The following is a 12,841-nucleotide window of genomic DNA, read 5'->3' on the forward strand; positions in this document are numbered from 1 at the left end:
TTAGCTTGAACTCCGTATGTCATTTGAGGAATGATTTTAATATTAAAAATGTTTTGAACTGGAGAAAAAGATTGCCCTCTTTAGTGTAATAAAATGCCAATAGCATTTTCATAGTTCAATGGGCATTAAGTATCATTGCTTTAGAGTGAAGGTGGTGTGCTCCAGAAGATTGGAACACTTGACCGAGGTATTTGTAAGACTGAACTTGCTCAATTAGTTGGCCATCAATTTGCCATCTATGTTTAGTTCTCTTGCTAGTAAAAGCTATGATTTTTTTTTCTGATAGTTAATTGTTAGAAATTCCGCAGAGCAGTAATTAGCAAGTTTCGATAACAATCTCTTTAAATCTATTGGAGTCCTAGATAAAAGGGCCACATCATCTGCGTATAATAATGTATTTCTTGGATTATTAGCTAATATAGGAGGATGTGAGGAAGCTTTAACTAAATTTGAAACTATGTCATTTATATACAAGTTAAAAAGCACTGGAGCTAAAACGCAACCTTGTTTGACCCCTCTCTTTGTTGGAATAATATTAGAAAGATGGCCTTTAGTGCTGCATCTGATTTGAAGTGAGGTGTTTTGATATAGACCTTGGATCAAAATAAGTAATCGTCTATCAATTCCCAAGCTATTAAGCTTAGTCCATAGACGGATACGAGATATTGAATCAAAGGCAGCTTTTAAATCTACAAATGCCGTATAAAAAGTACCTCCTTTGTTTCTAGTATATTTGGCAATTAAATGGTTTAATACTAAGGAATGGTCTATTGTTGATCTTTTTGAACGAAAACCCGCTTGCTCAATTGCTAAAATATTGTTCTGTTCTATCCAACTGATTAACTTAGAGCCAAGGTGTGCTGTGTATACTTTACTTATTATATTAATAAGACTAATTGGACGATAATTAGCCAGGTCATTAGAAAGCCCTTTTTTATATATGGGAACAATCGTAGTTATACCCCAATCTTCCGGTATTATAGTAGAAGAATCAATATATGTAAAAAGAGAGGCCAACAGCGGAGCCCACCATTGTTCATTTTCTTTGAAAACCTCCGGGGGAATATTATCTGGTCCTGGGGCCTTGTTAGGTTTAAGTTTAGTAATCAGTAAGGAGATTTCTTCAGTTGTTACTGGAGGCCAATCTTGCGATTGAGGAGCAAGAGAGTACTGATAGAATTTGAGATCAGTTTGATCCAAATATAAATTGTAAAAATAATTTTCCCAAATGTGAGCCGGGATCGCAGCATTCAATTGCGAATGGGATTTTGGCCATTGTCTAGCAATGAGACGCCAAAATATAGTTGGGTTATTAAGTTTTGCAGCATTTGAAATTTGTTGCCATATAATTGTATTTTCATGCAGTTTCTTTCTCTTAATTAATTTCTTATATCTTTTTTTTGTATTGCAATATGCTTAAAGAGATTCTCTATTTCCGAACGTCATATAACTCTGGTAAGTATTAGTTAATTGCTTTTTAAGTTCTAGGCATTCATTGTCAAACCACGACTTAGATCTAGGAAATAAGGTTTTTGGATTCTTTGTGAGCTTTTGAAGATGGCTAATTGTAATCTTGACATGAGTTCCTGTAACATTGGAAGTGGACTATTATTATGAAACGTCTGTATAATTTCCTCTTTAATTCGAAGAATTTCTGGGGAAGCCAAAATGTGGGAGATCTCCTTTTCTAATTTAGGAATCCATTTAACTCTAGTTGGATAAATATCCGCTTCCTTATTAGAGATAGTCTGAAAATTAAGATATAGATTATTCTCTGAACTCTCGATTTCTATTACGATTGGGAGGTGGTCACTTTCTGGTCTATTAAGGATTTTAAATTGTCTTATCTTATGGAAAAGTTCAATCGAGATAAAAGTTAAATCAATAAGTGATGAGCCATTAGCTGAGAAGTATGTTAGATCTCCAGTAGCGTCCCCTGGGGCTCGACCATTTAAAAGAGCTAAGTTATTTCTAGTAGTCATCTTCATAGTGAAATTCCTGTAAAGTTTATCCCAAAATCTTTTGATTGTCTTGGGGGAATATTTATAATATCATCGGGTATCAGCGGTGTTTGATGGTATTTCTCATACAATGCCAAATCCGAAACACCTATTCTAGCACTGAAATCACCCGAGAGAATTAAATACATTTCTGGATATTTATTAGTGAGGTTCATTATGTATGCCTCTAAAAGTGAAATTTATTCCACTATGGTGCTTTTTGTTCGAATAGGAGGTAAGTATACATTAAGAATTATTAACGAAAACATTGGAAATTCCAATATAATTGGGAGTACCATGTCTTGCAACGGACTTAAGGTGGTAACTTTTATCTTTAGTGCAGTTGAAATAAATGTACAAATACCGCCTTTAGGTCGACCCCCTTTAGAACTCAGACTTGCAGGGAGATCAAAAGGTATATAACCATCAAGTAATGGAATTTCCGTTGCCCAAGTTTCTTGTATCAGAACAATATCATAAATGGACAGAGTTTCTTTTATGTTTTTTGAATTCCATCCTGCGATATTCCATGTAATAATTTTTAATGTTTCTAGAGGTAAAGTGGTATTTAGTCAATGTAGTCGTTGATTTAAAGGATCTCTTCGATATTTTGCTGATTCAGTAGAAACTACTTCTTCTGTTAAGTAATTAAGAGACTGTGAAGATGTGATTCCACGATGATCTTTCAACCTTTTCTGATAATTTTCGTTGGATGACAGTAAGTTTGTACATGTTGTCGAATTAGACTCCCTTGAAGATGGTATAGAGTAAATTGGAGGGTTGTCCCTAGTCCTCTTATTTTTGAGGGCAGACACTAGGTGTTTTAGCCTATTAATTAGTTCAGACTGCTCGGCTAAAGTAAAGTCTTTATAAGAGTCAAGAAGGAAAAGCTCTTCAGGTAAGATATCATCTTTCTTTCGTGTAGGAATGCTATTAAAAATAGGTTTATTATTTAAGATCCCTGAAGCTTGAGATTGAGTTTCTGCTGAAGAAGATTGGTTTTGTAAGTTTGTATAAGCAGTATTTTCTATCTCTTCAGTTTTTTTTGTCAGATTATATTGTTTCGAAGGCAGTCGGTTAAGTGAACATATAGATTGAGGGGATGCCTGATTTTCAAAGAATCTTGTAATCCAAATATGACGAGTAGCTAATTTTTTTTTCTCATATAGCAGTTTTACCGCAGAAGGATCACTGAAAGTTATCACTGCTCTACTTGACGAGTAAGTAGAAGAAAGATATTGAACTGCTTTAATTGTGTTGAAATTAATCACACCCGGAAGTAGGTTTTCAAGAAATTCCCATAGATGTTGTCTTCGTCCTCTATGATTAAGCCATCCCATAGGTTTTGGAAGGTTTCGTATAACTAGTTTTTCTTTATTTAAAGTTAGTTTCCATTTTTGTATGGTTATGTTCATTATATTATCACTAATGGAAGAGTATTGAATGAGATGAGGGGAAGTAAGTAGGACTGAAGTGTCCTCTACTGATAATGTTGGGAGAATTTCTTGAGAAGCATCTTCAATTATAAGTCCACTAGCTTCTTCAGGAGAGTGTTTTTTAGACTTCTTAGATTTTCTTTTTTTCTTTTTCTTTTTCTTTTTTTGTGAATTCTTATTATAATCTAATAAGTTATAAAGTTTACCAAAATTCATATGTGTTTTTCGTTTGGATCTATGATTCTTGATGTTCTTACTCTTTCTGTGTAGTTGATTTTGATTTTGTTTAATAATTGTTTTGTTGTAATTACAGAGTTTTAAGCCCTCTATCATAGTTTGCGAACTCTGAGATGTTCGAGTTGAAAAGTCTCTCTGTGGCTTTGGGTGAGGTTGAGCTTTTAGAATAAGTTCTGTTAACATTGATAGAATTGAAATTGATTCCGCCACAAAGTTTGATATTTGTGAAAGAGATTGTGATACCGCTGATGCCCAAATCCCATCTATGGAAGGAGTTTTCTGAATAGCTGTGGTAGAATGGTTAAGCTTTCTTTTGTTAGAATTAAAGGAGGAAGCTTCTTTTACTGGAGTTTCTTTATATATTTTTTCCATAAACTGAGTAAGATTAAAAGAATTCACATCCATAAGACTTTCTTGCAAAGGTGAGTCTAAAGGAAGGATTAGATTTTCAGAATCTTTGATATGATAGAGTGAATCAGTTAGTAGGTCATTATGAGAAGATTCAAGTGTGGGCATAGAATTCGAAAGAGATATCTCATTAGTCAATTCATTGGTAATTATACTAGGTTCTGGAGAGATAACCTCTAGTTCCTTTGCCATTCTTAACTCTTGTGCTAGGTTTAAACAAGACTCTTCACAATTTTGTAGTTCTAAAGGATATATTCCTTTAATATCTTGTAGTTGTAAGCCAGATTTTTTTAAAGTTAACTCAGCCACATTACTTCTCAGGCTTGAGTCATTATTTAAATTGACTGTTGTTATTTCTTTTTTCTTATAGTATCTCGTAATCTTTGATTGCTTAGAACTGTTCGAAGGTTCCTTCTGAGAAGTAAGTGAAGTAAGTGGAGTGGGTAATATTCCCAACTCTCTATAGGATTTTCTAGTTAGAACCATTCTTTCCTAAGATAGAGGTACAACTGCAACGTTATGCCTTGAGGTTATTTCTTGTATCTTTTTCAAATTTAAAGTCCTTAAACACTCACTTTCAATTCACAAGCGAGTAGAGTTTAAAAGTTCGAATATAGAGTAAGCAGAGTTAATTATCTCGTTACTAAGAAGTTTACTGCAAGGTGTCCGTGGGAGTTTACTGACAACCGCTACAATTTCCTTATGTTTTCTTTATTTTTTTAGCCTTCAAAGTCTTAAATTCCCATCACTGTTAGCTCAGAGGATTATCTTGTTGTCTTTAGTTGCGTCTGGATAGACAGTTTCCAGTAATTAAAATTTAAAAACATCAAAATAACTTAAAACAAACATAGCACTTACTAGGCTACTGAGATGTGCTTCTAAAGCTAAGCGCCATCGGATTAGTTTAACAGAAACTACATCAAATTGGTGAGCTCAATCTCTCACTAGAGCAGTCACGGGGAAACTTGGGGCCTCCAGTTATTCTCAAACTGCAACTCCCACCATCCCTGCCATTGGTCATGGTTGCTGGGACTAGTGGCCAACATCTGGAGGGCCAAAGTTTCCTTACACCTGCACTATAGCATTAATCCCCACCACTCCCTTTTTATGTGAAAATATGGTCTGCATAATCTGAATTAATCTGAGAGGCACCATCTGATTTACCGTTTCTAACCCTCATGGGATATTTTCAATGGCTACATATGTTCTAAAATGTTCCTATTTATCAGTGGACAGTTCTCCCCTTGCTGGCTAAAATAACCTCTCCATTTTGTCCCTATTTTACCACTTGGAGTTAAAATGATGCTGATGTGAGATGCTACAATTGCCATTCTTCAAGGGTCAATACAGTGGCCACTTACCACCCTCCCCCAAAAAATGCATCACCAAAAAAACGCACAGAAGAGGACACAGATTTGCATTTGTGCATGCTGATTTATATACATAGGTGCAAATTTAGAAATACACACTATAATTTAAATTAGAAATACAATATATCCCTCCATAGTGACAGCAATGTGACAAATGATCAGGGGTAGGGATGGAAAGATCTGTCCATTTTGGTCCTTTGTTTCTCATTTTTCTATAGCTTAAATATAGTTCTCTACATTTTTGCAGCAATTTGCAATTTTCTTCAGCATTCCGCATTTCAGTGTGAATTTGAACTAATAAACACATTTTTGTCTGCAGTTTTGCCACCCACCTGTCAAAGTTGGCTTGTGGGAGACAGATAAAGATCTGGGCCAAAAATATTCCTCATCTTTGCTTGAGCCCCAGAAACCCACAACAGCCCCTCCTGCACTGTTGTTGTCTCAGGAACTTTTTTCTTGCTCTCTCTCAGTTTTTCTACTTGGGAAATTGTATAAGCAGCTTGCTTTGTTTGCCGTAATGCTCCGTTAAAATAATCTTTCCTGCAATTATGGCTTATCCCATCCTCAGTGGGTGGGCTGAACAATGGTTTTCTTTCTTCTTTTAATACTTTCAAAACTGTCAGCATGTCAGCACACTTTCCCTTAGGCCTTCATTGCTTTCTGAGCCTCTTAAAAATCCCTTTTTAACTCTTTTAAATACTTGTCAGTATCAAAATTCTTCTGCAACAATGGCAACTAAAACGAAATGCAGTACTTTGACGTGAGGCTTTGCCAGGACAGAGTGTGCCATCAATGCTTCCATGGTCTTGGTTGTATTTTTTTTCTGTTCATAAAATCTAAAACAGCGTTTGGTATTTGTCCCAATGTGTCACACTTTTGAATAATCTTTCATTTGTTTTGCACAGAAATGTCTAAACCCATTCCAGCTGTTCTATGGCACATCTTAGATATGTGCGTTTCCCACTCTCCAAAAAAGCTTTTTGCTGCTAGGGATGGGCGAACCTATCACTTTCTGTTTCTCTCAGTTTCTCATTTTTCCAGTTCTTCATACTTCAACATCAGTTTGTGGGGGGAAATGGTTTGAAGCCCTCATGAAAATTAAGCAGCATTTTAGTGCAAATTTCTTGTAATAGACATTTTTGTATGCCATTTTGTCTAAAAGCAATGTTCCCTAACATAATGCATTTTTGATATTTTCACTAACATATGCATTTTTAGACATATTTTATCCTAGCATATGCATTTTGTACACATGACTTGGCTGCAGAACTGCATTTCAAGATTTGGAGAAGTGCAAATTTCAAGGGACGGCTGTGTTTCTGTGTGCATATAGTTTTGGAAAGTGCGAATTTGCCTTTAACTGTGAAATGAATCAAATTCCTTCCCAATCCCTAGCTGCCATGATGGTACAGCAAATGATCATCCTTGACAATGTTGGAAAAATTAAAGCATTATCTGCAAGTCCTGCAAGGCCTCACAACTATAGACTCCTTCTATGCAGCTTGACACAACTTTATCTCCTTAGTGAACCAGGAAAAATAACAGGACAAGAATACCACATTAATACTCCTTGACTTGGTCTTTATGAACAAGGTGGTTAAATATATGCTATGATTGGTGACTGTGGAAAACTGTTGGTGGTCACTCTAGAAGTCATTCTGAAATGGGAATTCAACGCCACCTGAGAAGGAAACATAGACAATTGTTACTGATAAAATGTAATTTCCCCTTCCTTCTCATGCTCTGTAACTCCCATTTGCCAATGTACATGTTTGTTATACCTATTGTGAAGTTTGACTGTGTTAAAAGTGTTTTTCTATATGCATAAAGCAAAAATGTATATTTTGGTAAACAAATGAGGTGCTGGTACTCATATCTTGATGAAAGTGCCATGGGTGCCAGCATATAATAACTGTGGTGGGCAGCAAGAAAAGAAAAGAGGTGCTGGTACCTTCTCTATATGTCCGTTGCCAAGTCTCATTGTCACAGATAAAGCTCATCCACACTTCATTTTCCCCATTGGTTTTGTCAGTTAGTGTCACTCTAGGTTGGGGTGAAGAACTTCAGACTTGGGGCTGGATGGGGCCCTCCAGGTCTCTCTATGTGGCTCCTAGGACTCTCTTGAAGCCACACCCCTCTTCCAGGCTAAGCCCCTGAGAGGTATGTGGGTGTGTACAGAAACCTTTGTCTATTGCATGGCTGGAATGAAGCTTATAGTACAGGGTAAAGTCACAGCTGCTGTTCCACCCGCTTTGCCTCTGGCTCCTCTCACAAGTAACGTGTGGCCCTTAAAAGTTGCAGATGAAGGAATGCAGACCTTGGGCTGAAAAAGGTTCCCCACCCCTGCTCTAGATAGTATCTCTGGGGTGGGGACAGATTTGGCCCAGTGAGCTAACTCTTATCTTATTGAATCCATAGCTTTCCTCATGACTGGCTCCAATACAGCTGATGATCACATGGCTTGGCCACATTGATCGGTCTTCTTTTCATTCCATTCTTTTGTCCAAAGCACTGCAAGGATACACAGACTAAATTACTTCTTGATATGTTTAAAATGCTAGGGCTTGAGAATCATGAGACAGAATTGGAACTGGATTCTGGTGTGCAAACAACAAAAATAGTTTTATGAGATCTCCGATCAGATTTCGTAATACCAAACAAATGTCTCTGGCCTTTTTGCTTATGACACACCTACTCACTATCTCCACCCTGAATACCAGTTCTGTTTTCAGCTTTCAACATTTCAAGAGCTACTCATTTCCCTTCAAGTTAACATAGCCCATTACCTTACAGACAACCTTGGAAAGCTTGTAAGCATTCAGCACTTCCAACCCACAGCAATTAGGCTGCTCCAGCTCAAAAGATCAAGGTAATTCTTAATCCAAGGAGAATTCCAAACCTGAACTCAGATCCTCCACTGCCTATAAATGGGGAAATCACCTGACAAGTTGTGTTCAAACGAATTGGGGTTTAAGATGTGCAATTTCAATTTGTATTTTGTTTATCTACAAGGCCACTCCATGTATCCTTGATCTACATCGTTTTCTATTTTCTTCTGCATTCAATTTAGCTTTTGAATTTAATAAACAAAGCTCTGTGAGCTATGTCCCCATTATGCTAGTTCCCTATCAGTAGGACTCAAGTCAGAGCTAAGTTTTTTCATTGATTTCAATGGAATCTAAGTTCAAGAAACTTAGATTGGATACAATCCTTCATATATACCAAAAGTCTTCATCTTTCCAGATCCAGAACTACCTTTTAATACCAGCCTGGTACATGGGGTCGCCTATTAATTTTTGATTATCTATCTATCTATCTATCTATCTATCTATCTATCTATCTATCTATCTATCTATCTATCTATCTATCTATCTATCTATCTATCTATCTATCTATCTATCTATCTATCTGTCTGTCTGTCTGTCTGTCTGTCTGTCTGTCTGTCTGTCTGTCTGTCTGTCTGTCTGTCTGTCTGTCTGTCTATTGTTGGCCAGCATTCCATAACTAAATTTATCAGTTGTAATACAGAAATGGTGCAGAACACTGAAATGTTGGACTGACGGTAGGTAAATACATTTGGGCACAATTCTGTGCTGCTAAATACCCTTAGGCTGTGAGCACACTAGTCACCAACAACAGAGTTTCCGTTGGCCACGCCTGGAAGGGCAACAGGTTGATCTGCTGACCAGTTGCAAAATCTCTTTGAAGCTGAATTTAAAACAAACAAACACGTGAACTGCTCCCACCAGGTTTTACAATAGAAAGGGGCAGGGTTTGACTAGCATTTTGTGCTCCCATTTTCAGAAAAGAGAGGTGGAGACTCACTGGAACCAGCAGTACAGTGTTTCTCTACCCATAATTAATCCTAATCCTAAGTGGCTGTCCACCTCTGCTGATAGCTTAGCCTGTTGTGAGCACTACCTGATAAACAGCGACTGAATGAATGAGTGAATAAAGAGGAAGCAGATGAATGAATAAGTGAGCAAGTGAAGGCTGCACAGGTGACCAACAGGAGCAAATGCAGTTCCCATCTTTATGGCTTTTCTGAGTTCCTCCACATGACCTGCAAGAACAATCTGATTCTGTTTGAGTTTCAAGGGAGGAAGGGTGGGATATAATTTTTAATCATAATCATCATCATTGCAGCACCTTTGGAACCAATATGCCAACAGGAAACATGAACCTCATTAGCAACCATGAAAAATAAAATCTTGCACCTCCATCCTGTGCCCACACATTTAGCTTGGAGACAGACAATTGTTTTTAAGAAAGTTGTGTTGCTTGAGAGAGGCTTTGGTCCCTGTGGTGCACACACCCTGCTTTCACCACAATATTACCCTTGTTCTAACATGTTTTTGGAAGAGTACAGAAACCTGACATTCCTGTTTACTGGAGGTGAAAGTGGGCCAAGGGCACACACAACAGGCAGCAATCTCATCTTATTTATTTATTTATTTATTTCGTTCAATTTATATACCGCCCATAGCAAAATAGCTCTCAGGGCGGTGAACAACAAGAATAAAATACAGTACATCATAATGATAAAATCACAAAAACATATACTAGACACAAATAGGAAAACAAAACATCACTAAACTAAAGACAAAATACATTAAAAAAATGAAAATTATAGAATTAAAATAGTTAAAATGCCTGGGAGCATAAAAAGGTTTTACCTGGCACCGAAAAGATAGTAATGTAGGCGCCAGGCGTACCTCTTCAGGGAGGCTATTCCACAGCTCGGGGGCCACCACAGAAAAGGCCCTAGATCTAGTAACCACCCTCCGGGCTTCATGATGGGTTGGTACCCGGAGGAGGGCCTTAGATGCAGAACGAAGTGAGCGGGTAGGTTCATAGCGAGAGAGGCGTTCCACAAGGTATTGCGGTCCCGCGCCGTGTAAGGCTTTATAGGTCAAAACCAGCACCTTGAATCTGGCCCGGAAACAGATAGGTAGCCAGTGCAGACGAGCCAGAACAGGAGTTATGTGCGAAGACTGACTGGTCCTCGTCAATAGTCTAGCTGCCGTGTTCTGCACTAGCTGAAGCTTCTGGACTGTTTTCAAGGGCAGCCCTACGTAGAGTGCATTACAGTAATCCAATCTCAAAGTTACCAGAGCATGAACAACTGAGGCGAGGTTGTCACCATCCAGATAGGGGCGTAGTTGGGCTACCAAACGGAGATGGTAAAACGCATTCTGTGCCACTGAGGCCACTTGAGCCTCGAGAGACAAGGAAGGGTCAAAAAGAACCCCCAGACTATGAACCTGTTCTTTCAGGGGGAGTGTAACCCCATCCAGAACAGGATAAACATCCACCATCTGAGCGGGGAAGGCGTTCACCAACAGTGTCTCGGTCTTGTCTGGATTGAGTCTCAGTTTATTAGCTCTCATCCAGTCCATTATCGTGATCAGGCAATGGTTCAGCACGTCAACAGACTCACCTGAAGAAGATGAAAAGGAGAAATAGAGCTGCGTGTCATCAGCATACTGATGGCAACACACTCCAAAACTCCTTATGACCTCACCCAGAGGCTTCATATAGATGTTAAAAAGCATGGGGGACAAAACCGAACCCTGAGGGACTCCACAATGGAGAGTCCAGGGCATTGAGTGATGTACCCCAAGCACTACCTTCTGGCGACGATCCACGAAGTAGGAGCGGAACCACTGCCATGCAGTACCCCCAACTCCCAACTCCGCGAGTCTCCCCAGAAGGATACCATGGTCGATGGTATCGAACGCCGCTGAGAGATCAAGGAGAATCAACAGAGTCACACTCCCCCTGTCTCGCTCCTGACAAAGGTCATCATACAGGGCGACCAAGGCTGTTTCGGTGCCAAAACCGGGCCTAAAACCAGATTGAAACAGATCTAGATAATCGGTTTCATCCAAGAGCGCCTGGAGCTGGCTGGCAACCACCCGCTCCAAAACCTTGCCCAAAAAAGGGACATTCGCCACTGGTCTATAGTTGTTCAAATTATCTGGGTCCAAGGAAGGTTTCTTTAAAAGAGGTCTCACTACTGCCTCCTTGAGACTACTAGGGACGAATCCCTCTCTCAAGGAGGCATTAATCACTTCCTTGGCCCAGCCGGTGGTTCGAGCCCTGGTAGCTTTCACTAACCAAGATGGGCAAGGATCCAGGACAGACGTGGTCGCCCGAACCATTCCAAGCACCTTGTCCACTTCCTCGAGCTGCACCAACTGAAACTCATCCAATAATGAAGGACAAGGCCGTGCTCCGGATACTTCGATGGAATCATCTGTCTTAACATCGGAGTCCAGGTCCCTGCGGATGCAAGCGATCTTATTTTGAAAGTGCCCAGCAATTTCGTTGCAGCGGGCTTCAGATGTTTCTATATTACCATGAGGGCCAGAGTGTAAAAGCCCACGCACAACTTTAAAAAGCTCTGCTGGGCGGCATAATGATGACCTAATGGAGGCAGCAAAATAAAGCTTTTTTGCTGTCCTAACCGCTTGTATATACAGCTTATTGGTGGCACTTACCAAAGCATAATTGCATCCGTTGGGAGTTCGCCTCCATCTGCACTCCAGCCTCCTCCTCTCTTGTTTCATCGCTCTCAGCTCTGGGGTATACCACGGAGCCGTATGAGCTCTACACCGGAGAGGGTGCACGGGAGCGATCGTGTCAATAGCCCGGGTCATCTCCGTATTCCACAGTGCGACCAGGGCCTCAACAGGAGCACCAGTCTTATCAGCTGGAAAATCTCCCAGAGCCCTCTGAAAACCAACAGGATCCATCATACTCTGGGAGCGGACCAACTTAACAGGTCCTCCACCTTTGCAGAGGGAAAGAGTTACTGTAAGTCTAAATCTCAGCAAGCGGTGATCTGTCCATGACAATGGGGTAGATGAAAAACACCCCACCGCCAGATCACCATCTCCATGACCAGTGGCGAAGATCAAATCAAGAGTATGTCCCGACACATGCGTTGGGCCAGTAGAAAATTGAGACAGCCCCATTGTTGTCATGGAGGCAATGAAGTCCTGAGCCGCCCCAGATAAGACAGCCTCGGCATGGACGTTGAAATCCCCCAGTACCAAAAGTCTAGGGGATCTCAACAGCACCTCCGAGACGATCTCTGTCAGCTCAGCTAAGGAAGCTGTTGGGCAGCTAGGTGGACGGTACACCAACAGGATTCCTAATCTGTCTCCCTGGCCCAACACAAGGTGGAGACACTCCAGACCAGTCGCCACCTGGACAGGGTGCCTGGTGAGAGGAAAAGAACTCCTATAGACCACAGCAACCCCCCCTCCCCGGCCCTCAGATCTACCACAGTGCTGAACCATATACCCGGGTGGGCAAAGCTGGGAAAGAGCAACTCCTCCCTGATCACCCACCCAGGTCTCGGTTATGCATGCCAGGTCGGCGC

At 40.1% G+C, this 12,841-nt stretch overlaps 1 long non-coding RNA gene across 4 annotated transcripts in view; it reads left to right on the forward strand.

Moving 5' to 3' along the window:
* The window catches only part of LOC133387149 (uncharacterized), a 37,064-nt gene extending 28,590 nt beyond the window's left edge, over positions 1 to 8,474 (forward strand). For 3 of the 4 annotated variants that reach the window (XR_009763389.1, XR_009763386.1, XR_009763388.1), the window contains exons 2-5: positions 1,423 to 1,455; positions 3,170 to 3,220; positions 4,452 to 4,502; positions 6,847 to 8,474. This is a non-coding gene — a long non-coding RNA (uncharacterized LOC133387149). Of the gene's footprint in view, positions 1 to 1,422; positions 1,456 to 3,169; positions 3,221 to 3,749; positions 3,821 to 4,451; positions 4,503 to 6,846 lie in introns of all 4 variants that reach the window. The other variant, XR_009763387.1, reaches the window with a different exon arrangement.
* The last annotated feature ends 4,367 nt before the right edge of the window (positions 8,475 to 12,841 follow it).

Source organism: Rhineura floridana, chromosome 6 (assembly GCF_030035675.1).
Source record: "Rhineura floridana isolate rRhiFlo1 chromosome 6, rRhiFlo1.hap2, whole genome shotgun sequence".
NCBI lineage: Eukaryota > Metazoa > Chordata > Lepidosauria > Squamata > Rhineuridae > Rhineura > Rhineura floridana.